The following is a 20,341-nucleotide window of genomic DNA, read 5'->3' as shown; positions in this document are numbered from 1 at the left end:
TTGATATATAAATATATCAAAACTGTGAGAGATACTCATAATCATGTGATTGGCCAATGACATGCATGAATTACTATCATTCATTGGCTTTAATCATAGGAACTCTTATTGAGGCATTTATACAAACACTTGGTAGGCACAATGGTGTATTAGCTCCTTGATCAATGAATTCAATGAAATCCTTGAACAATGAACATATAACAATATATAGATCAAATATATACAAATGAAAGGAGCTAATTATCAATAAACATGGCTTATATACATATATTCATCATGTGAGCTCAAGGAGAAGTTCTACTTACAACCAATCAACAATATGGTGGCTATGATGATTTCAAAGGATTCCTACAACAATAAACACAATAATAACTATGAATCATTAACATTAATCCAAAGAATCCATCAATTCAATTTAACCTTTCACATAACCTTAATATTAAAAATCCCTTCCAACTCCAATACTATAATCCTTACCTTGTAGCTTGGAGGAAAAGATGGAAACCACTAAGAATACAACTAAAATCCTTGACTTGGAGTGGAGAATTGAAAGAAAGAAAACTTTGAAGAGAAATGAGCTTGAACCGTAGGAAAATAATGGGGGAAGAGAAAAATGTGGAAAAACATCTAGAAAAGACATATAAAAGCCTTCATTCCCTCAAAAACGTGTTTTGGAAATTTTTAACAGCCTGCTAGGCGCATATGCGCGACATTTCCGGCGCATATGCGCGCCCCATTGTGCCCAAAAATAATAACTTCAGTACCCCGCGCGCCATGGCGCGAGTTCTGGCACGGTGGCGCGCCTAATTCTGCCCAAAACGCATTTTTAACTTCCGAATTTGCAAAGGTGGTCAACATGAAAGTTGTAGCCCTATGTATTTTCTTGAATCTCCCCAAATTTCAGGTCATTTGGAGGTCTGAGTAAAACGTTATGCCCATTCTCCCAACATGTGTCAGTGCAGAAACAACGAAACACACGACACACTTCGGGCCACTTTTGGCTCGTCTTCCCTAATGATTTGAACAAAACTCAAAACATGAAAGTTATAGCCTTATATCTTATCTTTCTAATGGAAGTGGCCTCACATCAATTGGATCAATATACAAAAAATTATATTAAAAACCACAACTACTGCCACGTTTGTCATACCATTTCTGCACTTCCATTTTCTATTTGGCTCAAGTCAACTTTCTATTCTACCCATTCATTTCCATAATCATCACCAACTAGGAACATAATACCAAAACAATAACCATTTCAATAAAGATATCCATAACCAGTAACCATTCAACATAATCTCAACCAGTAAAGCATAAAACATGATCATAACAATAATAAACCATAAGGATTAACATGATAAAAGGTTGGGCTATTACATTATGTAAGTTAAGTGTTGAAATTCATGTTAGTATGTTGCAGCAGTGGTCCCAAGCGAGATCCAACGAATCCCTCAACGCCAAGTAAGTATGTTGACGTGCAAAGAAAATATTTTTAAGTTTTTGAGGTATGCTAAATGTCTGGTGACCAAATTTATGTATGAGATTGGAAAGCGGTAAGGCATGACCAGGGACCAATCCACCCTGTTAAATTATGAACGGGTTTAGATCAGGATTGGAAAGCGTTAAAGCATGAACGGGGACCAATCCACCCGTTAAAGCATGAACGAGGATCTCATGTATGTGGTAGTGGATATTCCATGTCAGCCCAGTACTGTGGTTTAGTCTGATCAGGCGTTTTATGTATGGGTCACTTGCTTTGAAACATGCCTCTACGCAAAATGATGAAGTTATGTATGTACAAGTATGCAAGCATGTTTATGAGAAGTTTTCACGTTATGGCACGTCTATGTTATGTACGTATGTTCAAGTTTATTTGTAAGTTCAAGTTTCAAGTATGTACGCTCTATTTTAAAGTTGCATGTTGTTTTATTACGTATTACTTGTTACTTCCAGTTTATACGTGTTGAGTCTTTAGACTCACTAGACTTGAACGATGCAGGTGAGGATGCATTTGAGGAGACGAGAGATGTGGACCAGTGAGCTGGCTTGGACTGAGCAGGAGGCTAGACCCGAGGACCGCACCAGTTTTTAAGAATTTTTTAAATGTTCAAATACTCTGATTTCACATTTCTGTTCATGAGATTTTAAGCAAATACTTTTAGTAAACTTCATTTGAGATCTTTTGTTGCAACAAATTATGGAGACGAACAGTTTATTTCAAACCGAATTTTGAGAGATTATTTCTTATTCAAGAAAATTTTAAATTTTTTCGCAAATTTTAAGTAGTAAAAAGTACGGTACGTCACAGAAGCCTTCAGGAAGCCCTCTGAAATTGCAATGTGTTTAAGAGTCCTCCTCTCTTTCTCATGCATCAGTAGGTAGACACCTTCATCAGTGAAGATGTCAACCTCATCAGCAACGCGCAGGCGCCGCCGATATTTCTTAATTTTTGTCACCCGTTTGGGGTTGGCAACTGTTCCTCCCTGCTGAAGAGACTGGAGATCTTGAAGCTTTTGCAAGAATCGGAGAATCTTGTGGAAGAATTCATCTTCAATGGCAATCTTTCTTGATTCCAGCGTTGTAGCCATGAATTCGTCGGCAATATCTGGAACCTTAGAACTGCTTGCACCTGTCATTATATCTCTTGAAATATTTATTTGCTAATGTGTTGAGACTAACCTTGTTAGAATCGATATTCCTCCTAAATAAATGCCTGTTTAAATTTCATTTTTTCAGTTGTTTAAATTTTCGAAATTTAAACAGGCATTTAGGAGGAATATCGATTCTAAGAGGTTAACTGAGAAGACAGTAGTTAGTGAATTTTCATCTGAATTAATTAAGTCTCACAACTGATCGTTCAGCTGATAATTTAACTAATCTTCTCATATAAGTTAACTCATTAATCGTATTTTATTCCAAATCAAGTGATGTGACTGTTTGTCGAAGCATTAAATGTTGTCTTTCTTTGCATAGTATCTCGAAATGTGGACCCACATAATCCATGTATCTCTTACACACGTATCTACCACACGTACACACGTTTTCAATTCAAATTTTTCTGGAATGACACGTGTCCAATGATTTTAACAGTCACGTACATAAGTACTTTGCCCGCTCCATTTCAGTTTTTCTTTCTTACACTTACTTCAGATTTTCAGAGAAAAAAGCAAATTCAAAGCTTTCTTTCTTGCAGAAAAACATTCAGTTCGATGGAAAATCAGACTCCTGTTCACGTAATGAACGCAATGGCTATTGATTTTGATACCATCTTTACTGTGAAAGACGAAGTAGTCAAAAATGTCTTTCTGAAACTGGAAGCAGCTGGATTGAAATCATTCTTGGGATTATCTTCCCAAGAAATTTACACCAAAGAGATTCAAGATCTCTATGCCGTTGGCTATGTCAATCAGAACGGCAGTATCACAACCACTATAAATGGTCAGCTGCTGATCATCGACGAGGATTTCTTCTGCAACTTTTTCCAGTTGCCTACTGATGGGCTAGCTAATCTCGGTGAAGTCAAGTCATATGTTATTGAGGAAATGCAAACCTTACTCTCTGCTGATGGTCGGAAAATCAAGGTTTCCGATCCAAAGAAGGAACTGAAGCCAGAAGTACAACGGCTGGCAGATATAGTAGCAAAAGGGCTTTTGGCAATGGCTGGATCCTTTGCTGCACTGACTTTGGAGAAGTTTCAGGAACATCATCTTCAACAATTTGAGAAACATGTTCCAATCTTCTAAGCAGTCAAAAGGTTTTGCGGTGCAGCTCAGCTATTTGGTGAAAGTAAAAAGGATGGTAAATGATGATTCTGAGAAATCATCAAAACTGAAGATCTTCAATTTCAAAATTGTCCAGCCTCCCAAGCAAGAACTGGACATAACTCCTGAGAAGTTTATTAAAGTAAAGAATGAGATTGGGATGGAAGGAGCTCCCAAATCAGTCAAGAAAGCTCGGAAGGAGACTCAGAAAAGTTGCCTAAGCGTAAACTGATTATCAGTGAAACTGACTCAGAAAGAACTCCATCACCCAAGGTTGTCAAGAAGCCACAAACCTTGAAGTCCAAGCCTGTTGCTGAAGTTGGGATCATCCAAACTGAAAGTCTCTTGCAATCAGGAGCTCAACAGCCTCTCAAGGCTGTTCCTTTGAAAGTTGTTCCAACTGAACCCTCAACTGAGTATCAGTTGCCTCTATCCACCATCTACCAAAGAATACAGTCACTGAATCTGGTGACAAGAAGAAGCTTGCTGGCATTAAGGCTCCATTGATCAAAATCTCCGGTTACAACCCTCTACCTTTTGCTAGACCAAAAAGGGTAGTGATCAGAGAACAAATTGATGCAACTACCTCAGGGTTGAGCATTCCTCATGCCTTGACTGACCCAAAAGGAAAGGGCAAAATGCTAGAAGAGCCCAGACCAACCAATGCAATCCAAAATCACATTGATCTCATTTGGCAAGAGATCAATAAATTTTCAGAAGAAAAGCTCAAGGTTTACAAGGCATGGGTCAAATTCAGAACCCATGTCTTTGCCAAAGAACTGCAGAAGAAGTCTAAACTGAAAAAATTTGTTGAGTTGGAATATGCGGTTTTGAAGATGGTTAAGGCATCTACAATTGCTCAAGCTTTAGAACGACAGAAATACTTCTTCGACCAAGTGAGAGCAAAGCAGCTACTGAAGATAGTTGCTGAACTACGACAAAACTATGATCCTACCAGTCCAACTGCATTCAATGACAAAGCAGTGTATACCCAACTTGAAACGGATCTTATCAGATTACAAGGACAAATCAAACATTGGGAAATGGATCAAGAGCTGATCATTCCAGAGGCCTCCAAAAATCTCTCACCTAAAGATCCAGCTGAAAAATCAGTTAAAGAGCCTTCTAAGGACGAAGCTGCTGCATCTTCTCATCAAGCAATTACCCTTTCCACTTTATTTGCTCAACCTTCATCAACTTCTGCACCTCCTTCAACTGATGATCCTAAGCTTTATTCTGAAGTTGAATTGTCATTTGCCAATCTTGATGAGGTCATCAAATCAGTCACGTCTGATATTCGTCTAGATACTTCAAGATCATTTGAGGATGCTGTATTAACTGAGAAATCAACAGAACTACCCATTACTACTGAAGCATCAGTGGATACCATTTTGGTTGAAGAATCAACTGTTAAAGCTGCTTTTACTGAAGAACCAGCCAAGACGGCTAATTTTGGAGGAACTGATGAGCCAGTTCAGTCAGTTGTTGTGACTGAACAAGCAATTTTTGAACCAACTGAAGAGGCCCAGCTGAAATCAGTTTCAGCTGAAGAAGTATCAACTGAAGAACCAATAATTCAACCAACTGAAGAACCAGTTGTGCAACAGACTGAAGAACCATCTTCTACTTTGGATCTTCTTCTTGTCTCTTCTCCTCCCCAGCTTCAACAAAAGCATACAACTGAAACTATTTCAAGAATACCGGAGCATGTAACTGAAGAAAATGAAGGCACCATGATCGTTTTTACTCAACAAGAACGGGTGCTCCAGAATAATGTCTCCTCGTATTTCTGATACAGATGCTCTGTTTGAAGAGATTCAGATTATTCAGAACAATCTCAACTGTGGGGACCCGGACGCTAATCATCTTCTTAATCATCTTCGGGATTTAATTATCAATTAAGATAAACAGGGTCTAAAAATTTTTCTTTTAAAACACAAGTATGGAGCGTAATGGAATGTAACTAATATACATCTCAGTATATAAGTACATAATGTACAACAATTATTCAAACTAGTATAAGGTTCAACTACTAAATTTCAAGTATTAAACAAAGTCTACAATAAGTCCGGAATCACCACTCTAAACTCGTCTTCTCTCATCATCTTCTTGACCCCGATCCTGTCCCACCTGTTGTCATGCACACCTACAAAACAAGACAACAGCCGGATACTCCGGTGAGAATAAATCCCAGTATAAAACATGGTAGACATGCATATACACAATATAAATCATAAAGCATATTATCATGCATAAAATCAATAGCAATAGGTTTCATAGTCTATGAAACTAAATCAAAATAAGCATGCAGTAAATGGGTTCCATAATCTCTGAAACCAAAATAAAATAAGCACGCAACTCAATTCAATTCATATCTTGACTCAACTCAATTCTAACTCTAGGGATCCCGGTGTGAATAAGATGTAACAGGTCTCCCACCTACTCTCCCAATCGTGGTGGCGTTACATCTTATTCCTAAACTTCGGTCTGGTCTGTATCGAAATCTACAATCGGAGTAAATCTGATTCGAAGCATCGATATCACCGAACGTTTAGAAAATTGGCGTATCTACCAATGATACTCCTATCTCAGTACATATATATAAATCAATATAAAGTACAAACAGAACAAGTATGTGATTTTGTTGGGAAACTCAAATTGAATCTCATTTGAGTTGTGTCTTCCCCAAACAAAACATGAATTATACCTTTCGTCGTACAGTCTTTATCGTGATCGAAGCCTTGATGTCGAATCTGTCAATATCAAATCTGAAATGGCAATGTTGAGATGCATTCTATCAATCTCTATTCAATTCAACACATCTACGAATCAATGATCAATCTTGACGGTATAACGGCGTAATCTTTCGATACCGATCAACTCAAACAATAAGAGTCTCAACATATATCAACAAACCATAATCCTCAATTCATAACCAACATAATATACTCGTTAGCATCTCAGAATCTGCAGGAATCGGAATATGTATATGCTGGAAATTGAGAACAATCATATACGATATCATTTCTTCAATCCGTTTACGTTTCTACGATGTACAAAATCTCAAGAACATATATCTCTACTCAAATCATCATTCCTCCAACATATAGATTTCAAAACATGCTGGAAATGAACAATACTTACATCCCCTTGTAGCACTTGATGAGAGGAGCAATAATCTATGTTTGGATTGAAGTTGGGATGGTTAAATCTTGAGTAATCACAATTCAAAGATGGAATGAAGCTTGAGGGAATTTGCTGAACTTGCTCTCCCTTTCTCTCGGTTCTTAGGCTAGCCTAAAGGAAATGAAGACACATACACCTTATATGCATGGCCAGGACAACTGTTATTATTTTTCAATAAACACGTTGCACCGCGGGTGCGGTGGCTTCTTGACCGCAGATGGGGTCTGCTCTTGGTAGCCCTATCCAAAATGCAGAGCCATCGACCGCGGGGGCGCTCTGGTTTACACCGCGGTTGCGCTCACCCTACTGTAGCTGCACCGCGGGTGCGCTGCCTCTGGGACCACGGGTGCGGTGTTGCTACTGTAATTCTATTCAACTTTCTGTCCATGCACTGCGGGTGCAGTCCTTCTTTAGGCGCGGGTGCGCTCATGCTACTGTAATTCTTCCACAATTCATGAGCTCAACCGCGGGTGCGGTCCTTTCCTTACCGCGGGTGCGGTCTATATCTCATGCAACACTTCATAATCTCATTTAGTGCCTCTCATTACATGTCATTCATACTCATATCTTCCGAATATCACATCAATGAAGACTAATAAATCTCAAGCCTTACATTTCTCCCCCTCTAAGAAATGATTTGGTCCTCGAAATCGCAAACAATCTATCAAATCATATATGAAAAGCACTATAATTAAAATTGAAGACATACTCAAATCATGTAAATAACTCGGGATATCTCTGTCTCATATCTGCTTCTGTTTCCCAAGTCGCTTCTTCGATGCAATGACGACTCCACTGAACTTTCACAAGTGGAATAGTCTTCGTTCTGAGCTGTTTCTCTTTCCGCTCAAGAATCTGTATCGGTTGTTCAACATAACTCAAAGTCTGATCAAGCTCGACTTCGTCAGGCTGAATGACATGAGAAGCATCAGGCATATATCTACGCAGCATCGATACATGAAATACGTCATGTATTCCAGATAGAGAAGGAGGAAGAGTAAATCGATATGCTCGATCGCCAATCTTTTCAAGAATCTCGTACGGACCGATGTATCTAGGAGACAACTTTCCGCGTTTGCCAAATCTGACAACGCATCTGAAAGGAGAAATCTTCAAAAACACTCTGTCTCCTTGCTCAAATACTAACGGTCTACGTCTGATATTGGCATACTTCGCTTGTCTATCTTGTGCCGTCTTCATTCTCTTCTGAATGATCTTCACTTTCCCAGTCATTTCACGTATCATATCAGGTCCAAGTTCTGGTACCTCAGATACATCATCCCAGTACAACGGGGATCTGCACTTCTTGCCATATAATGCCTCAAACGGAGCCATCTCAATGCTCGTTTGATAGCTGTTGTTGTACGAGAATTCACACAAAGGTAGTGAATCTTGCCAACTAGTGCCAAAGTCTAGCACTACAGCTCTCAGCATATCCTCTAAAGTCTGGATAGTTCGCTCTGAATGTCCGTCTGTCTGAGGATGATAAGCAGTACTTAGGTGTAATATCATACCTAAAGCCTGCTGTAAATTGTGCCAGAAGTGTGAAGTGAATCGTGGATCACGATCTGATACGATAGACTTCGGCACACCATGCAATCTGGCTACCTCTCTGACATATATCTCGGCCATCTGATCATGTCGGTATATCATTCTGTACGGAATAAAACAAGCTGATTTGGTCAGTCTGTCAATAATGACCCAAATCGCATCACAGCCCCGGGATGATCGAGGTAACTTCTTAACGAAATCCATGGAAACGTGATCCCATTTCCATTCAGGAATAGCTAAACTCTGAAGTAGACCTCCAGGCTTCTTGACCGCAGGTGCGGTCAATTACAAACTCAATCAAAATTCACAATCTGATATAATCTATTTCAACTTTCTGATCAATCTGACCATTTCTTTGACATCGATCTTTGTCATCTGGTCATGTTTGTACGTCATCTTGTACAAACTAATAGATATAGATTGAACAATCTGTCAATCACAATCATATTATATCACAATCTGGAAAGTATTATAGTGAGCTCATTACGAAATTCATCGAATTATACTCCTCATGTCTAGTCAGAATTATACAAATTCTGTAATAAATCTTCTGATTTCTATCTTTCTATCTTCATTTATTGGCGATTCAGACATTTCAGTACAAATTCTGCCAACATTTCAGTACAAATTCTGTCACCACTGATATTGTGAGGCCCGGGGCCGAAGAGGGCGGGGGGTGATCGCCGGTGCCATCAGTTGCACGGACAATGAGCGGCTCCTGGCAGGCTTCTAGTGGAGGGAACATGAATGAACCGATCCCATACCGGAATGAGAGGGATTCCGAGACTGTTCAATGTAATGGACTGTACACTTGAAGAGGGCTTAAAAAATTTGATTTTTACTACTCATATCACGAAGGTGCATCTTCTTTTCGGTAGCTCATAACATAAGAACTCCAAAGTTAAGCATGCTTGACTTGGGGCAATTTTGGGATGGGTGACCCTCTGGGAAGTTTCCTAGGGTGTGTGTGAGTGAGGACATAAGCACGCTGGAAAGACTCGTCTTGATACAGTGAGGACAGTCGTCGAATCTGGGGCGTTACAGATATAATCTGTCTATGTCAAAACTATCTGTTCGAATATTATCCATTCTCAGTCACCAAAATGGAACTGAATCCACTATTGTGTGTTTCTGACACTATCTGTCATTTCAGATTCGAACTATTTGGTACAAACAATCAGTTAATAATATAAATTAAAAAAATTACCTACCTGGTATTCGATTCTGACTATCGATATCAAATTCTGTCGTGCAAATCTGACACTTTTGACCTCATACGATAATCATTCTCATACAGTAAAAATCACATATCTGCCACTCTGATCGATGCTCTGCTCTGATTATCGAATTTAAGTTCTGAACATTCTGGTTAAATCTCTGACTGCCGTAATTCTCGAATTCAACTCTGATTCGGTTTGACTAATCTGTATCAAACACTGACTCAGAATAACAGTACTATCAAATCAGATTCACAATATCAATAATCTATACTGATCTAGTGAGTTCAGTAAACTCATAAAACGGCAATTCCTGGCAATATTGTCAATTCTGACTAATCAATCACGTCTTCCTATCGTTCTGATCAACTGCTATATATCATCTGCAATTATAATATGCCCCCAAACCATACAATCCGTATCAAATACTTATCTAGAAGCTAACAATTCCCAAGCAGTTCAAAACATAATCGGATAAGATAATCTGCCAACTCAGACCAAAAATACATTTCTGACATTTCTGATCTTTCTGATATCGGTATCGTTCTCAGTCACTGATCACACTCTCAACTGTGTCAAAATCAATCGGTATATTAACTTCAGATATCGCTTGTTCTGAATACAATCTGTTTCAAGCAAGATTCTTATCTGAATAATTTCTGTATACAATAATCACAATTCTCAGAGTATCCAATACAATCTTCAATTGTTTGATTCAATCGATCAGACGCTGCGAATATATCCACGTATCATAGATATAATAAGCATAAATCATTAGAATACCTCTGAACACAGGATTTATCAATCTATAGACAGAACTGAATATTTCCAAGAGAAGCACTAAATCAGATGTAACTCTTGGTCAGTATTCTTCTACCGATATTTCAATTCTTTCAATTCATTCAGTGACATTCTGTACATTCAATATCATTCTGTACTGAATTCTAAAATAAAAACAGTACCTGGTATCAATTCAATTATGAAATCTATCTTCCTGATATAAAGCAAATCCAAAATCTTATCTAGGAAGACGTCAACCAACTCGTACATCACTTGGCAAATCTGCCAATACTAGGCTCGTTTTCAGCATGTCTACTGAATACATAAGGATACCATCTGCTCCTTTCTGTATCAATCGAGTCATAAATAATATAGATATCAAAGGAATTCTAGATCTAGAATCCTTACCGTGGAATTTCTACTCATCAGCCCTATCTGGTCTGAATTTTATATTTTTCTGGAAGGAATCTACAATAGTTCTGTACTTATTCAGCCTATTAATATCAATAATGCGGTCAAATCAGAAACACAAGTACATCATAATCTAACTCGACCTCATTCTCATCTTACTGTAGTATACAATATTTCACAGAAATCTCTGATATCAATCTTTCTTTCCCATAAAGTAAGGGAATCAATACTACAGTACAAACAGACTCAACAGATACAACATATCTCAATGCAACTCAGTCAAAGATAATCGTAGGGAATGCATTAGTATATATCAATACCTATGCAATATAATCATAAAAGAACAGTACCTGCCACTCTATCATCAGATGTGTCCTGTGTTTGTCCCTCGGTCTTCTGCTCCCTAAAATCTTCGGGAACTTCTCTGAGGACAAACTCTAGCAAAGTGTCCCGGTTGTCTACAATTATGGCAACTACTAGTCACTCCCTGGCATTGCTCTGTGGGATGTCTCCCTCCGCAAGTTCTGCAATATACTCCAGTATAACTCGGGCTGGAACCATTGGATCTAGACGAACCACTCAGTCCGCTCCCTAACTTCTTAAACTGTTTCTTTCGAGCTTTCAGCAAATCTTGCTTTCCACTCGTACTGCCTTTATCAAATCTAAGATGGAGTTGAATCACATCCGATCTTTCTCGTTGTCGAATCAGACTCACCTCAGCTCTCTTTGCCCTACTCAAAGTATCAGCAAAATGGTAAGTTTGCTGCATATTTATCAATGCAACTATCTCTGAATTCAATCCTTTGATGAACTGATCAGCTACAGCTTCATCATTCCCAACTATCTGAGGAACAAAACGCAGTAGAGTAGAGAATTTAGCAACATATTCTTCAATACTCAGTTGGCCTTGTCTCAAGTTCTCAAACTCTACGCTTTTGTCTTCTCGGTATGAAACTGAGAAAAATCTTCGATAAAATTCAGCTTTGAAGACTTCCCACGTGATCACAGTACCATGTTGTTCTAATATTCCTTTGATTGTAATCCACCAACTCCAGGCGGCCTTTCGTAACTGGTTGGGCACCAATTTAATTCTCTGTTTATCTGAATACTTAAGCAAATCAAACAATAGTTCTATGTCATCTAACTAATTCTGACACTCTTCAGACATCTCAGTATCCCTAAAAATCGGCGGTTGAAACGATTGAAATTTCTTCAACTGTATTTCCATCGGAATTTCTGATATATCTATCTATTCAACCGAAGTACTGCCCCGTTTTGAAATTCTTCTAGGAGGTATATCTGATTACCAAAACCATTAGTAACCCAAATACTACAAAACTATTCCATTCTTTCTCGGATCATCTTACTGCTGATCATGAATCAGATCTGATTCATACTCAATAATACATAATACCAACTCAAATCGGATAATCAGGTAAACATGTATTTCAAAGCAGTAAATCATAGTATCATGCTAGCATACATAATGTAAATCAACATTAAAATAAATCTCATGCTAGCAATCACATGCAAGGAAAGAAAACTCAATCTACCCCGCTCATTCTCTTCTATCTCAGTCTAAAGGATCTATCGCTCTGATACCACCTGTTGTTGGGACCCGTACGCTAATCATCTTCTTAATCATCTTCGGGATTTAATTATCAATTAAGATAAACAGGGTCTAAAAATTTTTCTTTTAAAACACAAGTGCGGAGCGTAATGGAATGTAACTAATATACATCTCAGTATATAAATACAGTAATGTACAACAATTATTCAAACTAGTCTAAGGTTCAACTACTAAATTTCAAGTATTAAAACAAGTCTACAATAAGTCCGGAATCACCACTCTAAACTCGTCTTCTCTCATCATCTTCTTGACCCCGATCCTGTCCCACCTGTTGTCATGCACACATACAAAACAAGACAACAGCCGGATACTCCGGTGAGAATAAATCCCAGTATAAAACATGGTAGACATGCGTATACACAATATAAATCATAAAGCATATTATCATGCATAAAATCAATAGCAATAGGTTTCATAGTCTATGAAACTAAATCAAAATAAGCATGCAGTAACAATGGGTTCCAAAATCTCTGAAACCAAAATAAAATAAGCACGCAACTCAATTCAATTCATATCATTGACTCAACTCAATTCTAACTCTAGGGATCCCATCCCGGTGTGAATAAGATGTAACAGGTCTCCCACCTACTCTCCCAATCGTGGTGGCGTTACATCTTATTCCTAAACTTCGGTCTGGTCTGTATCGAAATCTACAATCGGAGTGAATCTGATTCGAAGCATCGATATCACCGAACGTTTAGAAAATTGGCGTATCTACCAATGATACTCCTATCTCAGTACATATATATAAATCAATATAAAGTACAAACAGAACAAGTATGTGATTTTGTTGGGAAACTCAAATTGAATCTCATTTGAGTTGTGTCTTCCCCAAACAAAACATGAATTATACCTTTCGTCGTACAGTCTTTATCGTGATCGAAGTCTCGATGTCGAATCTGTCAATATCAAATCTGAAATGGAAATGTTGAGATGCATTCTATCAATCTCTATTCAATTCAACACATCTACGAATCAATGATCAATCTTGACGGTATAACGGCGTAATCTTTCGATACCGATCAACTCAAACAATAAGAATCTCAACATATATCAACAAACCATAATCCTCAATTCATAACCAACAAAATATACTCGTTAGCATCTCAGAATCTGCAGAAATCGGAATATGTATATGCTGGAAATTGAGAACAATCATATACGATATCATTTCTTCAATCCGTTTACGTTTCTACGATGTACAAAATCTCAAGAACATATATCTCTACTCAAATCATCATTCCTCCAACATATAGATTTCAAAACATGCTGGAAATGAACAATACTTACATCCCCTTGTAGCACTTGATGAGAGGAGCAATAATCTATTTTTGGATTGAAGTTGGGATGGTTAAATCTTGAGTAATCACAATTCAAAGATGGAATGAAGCTTGAGGGAATTTGCTGAACTTGCTCTCCCATTCTCTCGGTTCTTAGGCTAGCCAAGAAGGAAATGAAGACACATACACCTTATATGCATGGTCAGGACAAGTGTTATTATTTTTCAATAAACACGTTGCACCGCGGGTGCGGTGGCTTCTTGACCGCAGGTGCGGTCTGCTCTCGGCAGCCCTATCCAAAATGCAGAGCCATCGACCGCAGGGGCGCTCTGGTTTACACCGCGGGTGCGCTCACCCTACTGTAGCAGCACCGCGGGTGCGCTGCCTCTGGGACCGCGGGTGCGGTGTTGCTACTGTAATTCTATTCAACTTTCTGTCTATGCACTGCGGGTGCAGTCCTTCTTTAGGCGCGGGTGCGCTCATGCTACTGTAATTCTTCAACAATTCATGAGCTCAACCGCGGGTGCGGTCCTTTCCTTACCGCGGGTGTGGTCTATATCTCATGCAACACTTCATAATCTCATTTAGTGCCTCTCATTACATGTCATGCATACTCATATCTTTCGAATATCACATCAATGAATACTAAAAAATCTCAAGCCTTACATCAACAATATGATGAATGCTATTTCTGAAATACAGTCGACTCAGCTTGCTCATTCTTTAAAGCTCAACTCAAACTATGTGTTCACTTCAAGCTGATTAGAACAAATCACTCAGCATATCAATTCCCTCTACTATCAAATGGATGAAATCAAGAAAGACAGACTGTTGACTGAATCCCATTTTCAAACTCAAGAACTAGTCGGCAGACTATTTGACTTTCTGGAAAGCATAGTCTCCAAGAAGATAGACCTGCTGCAAACATCGTGATGACCGCTATCAAAGATATTGCAGCCGATGTTCGCGTTTTATCTCTAAAAGTTGATGTGTTTGACAAAAAGGGGGAAGTAGAAAGACTGTTGAAAGACTGATCATAAAGAAGAGTAGTGGCTGAAGTTCAACTAACTTCAGTTGTTGGTTGAAGATTTATTTTGTTATTCTCTGTACGAATCTGTACATTTTTTTTTCTCTTTGTACGAATCTGTACATTAGAAGAATTATTTTATTTACAATGAGTTCGAAGAATTTTCTCTAAGTTCAGTTGATCAGTTTATTAAGTTCCAAGTTTTGTCAATCACCAAAAAAAGGTAAATTTTTGGAAACTAAATTTCGGTGATTTGACAAACTAAATATCTAATTTATTGGACTAACTGATTAAACAATCTGAAGTAAACTGATCTACACAAATCAACTGACAAATGCGCAGTTTTATTGAAGGCAACTGATATTAGCCGAAATGAATTTGCGACTGACTGATCAGTTGGAAACTGATCAGTTGAGCTTAACTGAACTGACAAAGACAACTGACTGATCAGTTGGAACAGTCTGAAAACAGGCGAGACGAGAAGTTGAGAAACAACAACACACGAACTATTCTCAAAAAGCTTGCTGTTACTCTGCTAAGATTATTTCATACTCAAGAATCAAAAAGCTCACGCTTATCAGATTTTTTTGTAGCATTTGAGGCTACTTTTCAAGCTATTTAGCACAAACTGCTTTGTATTTCATTCGATCTTTTACTAGATCAGTTGTGATAAGATCACTCATAGAACTGTGAGAAATTGTTTAAACTAAGAGTTTCAACTTTTGCAGTGTTAAGTCCAAACTGAAGTCTATACAACTTCTTGTATCGATCAAAGTCTTTTAGTGCATATCCTATCCTTGTGATAGAAGAGGTGATGTAGGAGTAATTAAATCTCCGAACATCCACAAATCTTTGTGTTATTACTTCAGTTATTTATTCTATCTTTCAGTTAGTTTATTTACGCAACTGTCATCAGTTAAACTGATTGTTATTGACCGAAAAGATTTTCAGTTTCAGTTTGTCACAAAACTAACACTTCAGCTGAAAATTTCACACACAATACACACCATATTTTTGCAAATTTGAGGAGGAAAAACAAGGAGTCTTCGTCACCCATTCGTCTCCCTTCGCAACCCACGCCAACAATCATATATTCAAGCATTCTAAAATGTAAAGGCACGGTTCTAAACCTCTTTGACGCACCATTAAAATAATATTATGCTTGTTTTAATTATTTTTTCATGAAAAATATTGAAGCATTAACCGTTTAACGATAGAACAAATATTTTTAACGTTTTGATGATTTTACGCTTGTTTGGAAAATGTTGTGATTTCTAAGGGCACGCTGCCAATAGGAGGTGTTTAAGGGATGGGAAAAGAGTCGTTAAGGGACGATATGTGTGCTGGAACCGAGCTTGGCAAGGGAGGCAACCAACCTAGGGTTTCTAAGGATTCTCGTTGGGGGAAGGCTACGTCTTGAAGGAACTCACGTGCAGCTTGGCCGAGGCTTGGTCAAGGGCCTGTTCTGGACGTGGTTCAGAGTTAGTAAGAGTCCTAGCTTGGCTAGGATTTAAGGGCAGCCGGTAGGGAAGAGTCCTCAAGTGCAAGGACTCTTCCCATGCACTGCGTAGGTGCGGTTGCTGAAGGTATGGCTCATGGCTTGGTTGGGGCTGGCTAGGCTGGTCCAGTAGGGTCTAGGGAAGATAAACAAGGGTCGGGATACGGCATGGTGCAGCCAGGGTTCATGGTGGATCGATAGATAGGGGCCACGACTCTAGGGAATAAAGAGATAAGGCTTGGGGTCGTGCGCAGGGTCTTCTCGCATGGGATGGGGGCTGGTGCGTGGTCCAGGTGGAGTCCAGGAGGGTTAGGGTCAGGTTTGGTCAAGGGTGGCTCGGTCATGGCTCGAGGGAATTGGGCAGTGGCTTGGTGTAGGGCTTAGGTTCGAATTTTTGGGTTTATATTGAAAGGGGCTCGAACCTTGGGTCCACGAAGGTATTTAGGAAGAAAAAGTTCATGTTTAAAGTTTTGGAAAGAAAATATTAAGTTTTGCATTAATTTTCCAAAATTAAACTCTTCAAGGTTTAGTAATTAAGGAATTAAATCAAAAATCCTGATTTTACGTTAAATAAAAATATTAGAAGTCAAATATAAGCTTAAATAATTATTTGGGATAATCATGAGTCAAAAAAAGCAAGAAAATCAAAAATCGGGAATTTTTGAGTCCAAGGGCAAAATGGTCATTTTCGTCCCGGATAGTACGAAAGGTCTGGCACTGTCCCGAAGAATCAAAACGCATGCTAAACGATATTTTAAAACATTTATGATGAAAATATGAGGTTTTATGATTTATGATAAAGCTGTGCAATTTTTACTACTAAAATGCTATTTTACGTATTTGGAAATGACACAATATTTTATGATTAAAATGAAAAGAAAAATATTTTGTAGGATGTGAATTGACTATGACAAAAAGATATGATATATGATTATTGGAAATATCGTGAGGAATAAGGCCCTAGAGGGAGCCTGTTTACTGGAGAAGGCCTCAAGAGAGAGCTCAACGATTGTATTTCCATTTTACGTCGGTGCCTAGTGCCTGTCTCCATGCACAATTCAGTCGACCACATGATATAGCTAGTCACTTTCAAGGATCAAACTTCACCCAAAACGATAAATGATGAAAACCTTTATGATTTGACGGTTTATGATTAAATTATGCATACAAATTTATGCTAGCTTATTTTGAATAAAAGTATAATTTTTAATGCATGTTCTTGTATATGTATTATTTTTTAGTCATGTTTAGAACGTGCTGAGTCATTAGACTCACTAGATTTGAATGTTGTAGGTGAGGATGAGATTGAGGGAGGTGCCACTCCGAGAAGCTCAAGAAGTCACACCTCAAGTTTGTGAGTTTTTACTGCTTTAGATTTTATATGTTAAACTTTAATTGATTTTATGATACATGATATAGGAGGTTAGATGCATGTTCCATTTAAAATGTTAAATGCATGTTGGTTACGTGGTATGGACGATTTGTACCGAGATGCATCCTAGACAGATTCTTCGTAGAGATAATGAGGATAGGCAGGAGGAGGAGATTCCACAGCCTCCACCTAATCAGGGTGCTAGTGCCCGTGTACTAGCCGGTATGGCTCGTTTTCAAGAGCAGCACGTGGGAAATGGTGCGAAGGTCTGACCAGAAGCTGTCTATGAGCGATTTAGAAGGATGGATCCCACGGATTTTTCTGGCACTACTGATCCATTCGTGGCTGGGGGATGGATTAGATCTTTAAAGGTGATCTTTAGGTATATGTGTATGACGGACGCTGATCAAGTTTGTTGTACCATCTATCTGCTGAAAGGCGACGCTTCTTTATGGTGGGAGGGAGCGCAGCGAGGAGTTAATCTAGCCACACTGACATGGGAGGACTTCAAGAGGATATTCTATGATAAATATTTCACTACCGACGTTCGTTCGAGGTTGAAGAGAGAGTTTATGAGCCAGTCTCCGTCACGGGGATTCATCTGTTGCTGAGTTTGTGCAGAAGTTTGATACAGGCTGTCATTTTGTGCCCTTGATTGTCAATGATGCAGCGGATAAGTTACGACATTTCTTGGATGGATTGAGGCCGACGATCTGTCGAGATGTGATGCTGACTGATCCTATTGACTATACTACTGCTGTTGTTAAAGCTTTTTGAGCCGAGCAATCTATGAAGGATATTGAGTGGGAGATGCAGCACAAGAAGAACTGTGCCCAACAATAAAGTTAGCAGAATAAGAAGCCGTTTACGGGACCACAGAAGCGGCCAGGAAATTACAAACAACAAGGACAACCACCTAAAGAAAACGTCCCAAAGACTGCTGAGAAGCCACTTTGCAAGGATTGTGATCGTGATCACTACGGAAAGTGCATGTGGGGCACCTACAAGTGCTTCAAGTACGGAGGAATGTGGCATAAGGCTGGTGATTTCCCGAAGCTTAAACAACCCACGACTGGAAGTGTAACGTCTCGAAAATTTGAATGTCCACGTAAACCACATTCATGCAAGTTATTAAATTTCTTTGGTATTTTATTAAATGGTTTTAATGCATTAAATTCATGTTTATTACATAAATATGTGTTTTCATTCATGGTTTATTAAAGTTCATGCATAATGGCTTTTAAGTTGCATTTCACGCTCGAACGAGAAACGGAGACCAGGGATTATCAGGAAAAATATTTTTTATTGGATGATTAATTTTAATTAATCATTATGAATGTTTTTAAGGGTGTTTTTTGAAAATGAACCTTGGTTGGGTATGTTTAGCTGCCGGGTATATTTTTAATCGGTACGCAAATTTTATCGAATCGGGGGACTTTTTGAGTGCTCGGGCAATATTTTCAAAAACATACCTAAACGAAATATTTTTCGGAAGTATTATTGGGCTTGATGAGTTTATTTTAGTTCTTAATGGGCCGAAATCCATTTTAACCATTTAATTTTTAATCAAGGCATTAGTGTATTATGTTATGGCTTAAACTTAATAAACAAAACCCTAAACCTATTTTATAATGAGTTGGCTGCACGCCGCTTATTCCAGCAGCTATTTTCACATTTTTCTAGAAGCAAACAGCAGCCCATCGGTTTTTCTTCATAGCTTTAAAGCAAGCTCCCTCCTCGCTCCCCCGGTGCTTGTACTGCGCGCGTATCTTCGAGTTTTCAAGCGTATAATCGTTAAGGCACGCCATGTATCTCCTTTCTCATCATTTACACCATGTTTATATGATGTTGTATATGTTTTTGCATGAAATTTCATTGGCCCATTGTATGGCATCTTTTTTGCAAAGGTTTTGGCATAAACATACATTTATCTTGTGTACAACTCACGTTTTTCATGTCCTTGTGCAAGAGGCTGCCTAATTTGAGTGCTAGGGTGCTGATAATGTTGAGAAAGAAGAGGGTTAGGGCTGGAGTTGAAACTTGGTTGGTTTAGGTGAGGGCCGATCGGTACTTGGTGTAGTTTGGCTCGGTTTTGGCAAAATCTAAGGCTTTGGTGTGTGCCGCCTTGCATGGCTCGATTTCCAGCCAACAAGCTGACCCTATTGTGTGACGTGGCTGGAAGAGGGCCATGCACAGCTGGTCGTGGTCTAGGAGTTGGTCGTAGGGCTAGGTTAATATGTGGCTCGGTTGTCTTGTGCGGCAAGGGTTTGTGGGTATTGCAAGGGGCTGGTGTTTTGGGCAGTAGGGTTAGCTAGGGTTAATCAAGGAGAGCCTCTTGGGTTCGAACATGGTCCCAGTATATTTGGTTAGGTGCTGGTCTGTTTGGTCTTGGGCTAAGTTAGTGCATTAGGGTTTCGAGTATGCACGTACAGAAAATTCCAGCAACTTTAGGTTATTGTGGGAGGGTCATAAGGGGTCTGAAATAAGGGGTTTAGAGGCTGGTCATGTAGGATAAAGTCATGGTTTAAGTTGCGAAAAATTTGGTAAAGTTTCGGGTTGATTCGGGTTAAAACCGGGACCCTGGTCCAAATTTTAAAACAAATCGCTTAAGTTTTGAAACAGGCTCGA

The sequence above is a fragment of the Primulina tabacum genome, chromosome 2 (genome assembly GCF_025594145.1).
Source record: "Primulina tabacum isolate GXHZ01 chromosome 2, ASM2559414v2, whole genome shotgun sequence".
NCBI lineage: Eukaryota > Viridiplantae > Streptophyta > Magnoliopsida > Lamiales > Gesneriaceae > Primulina > Primulina tabacum.
This window is presented reverse-complemented; position numbering follows the sequence as displayed.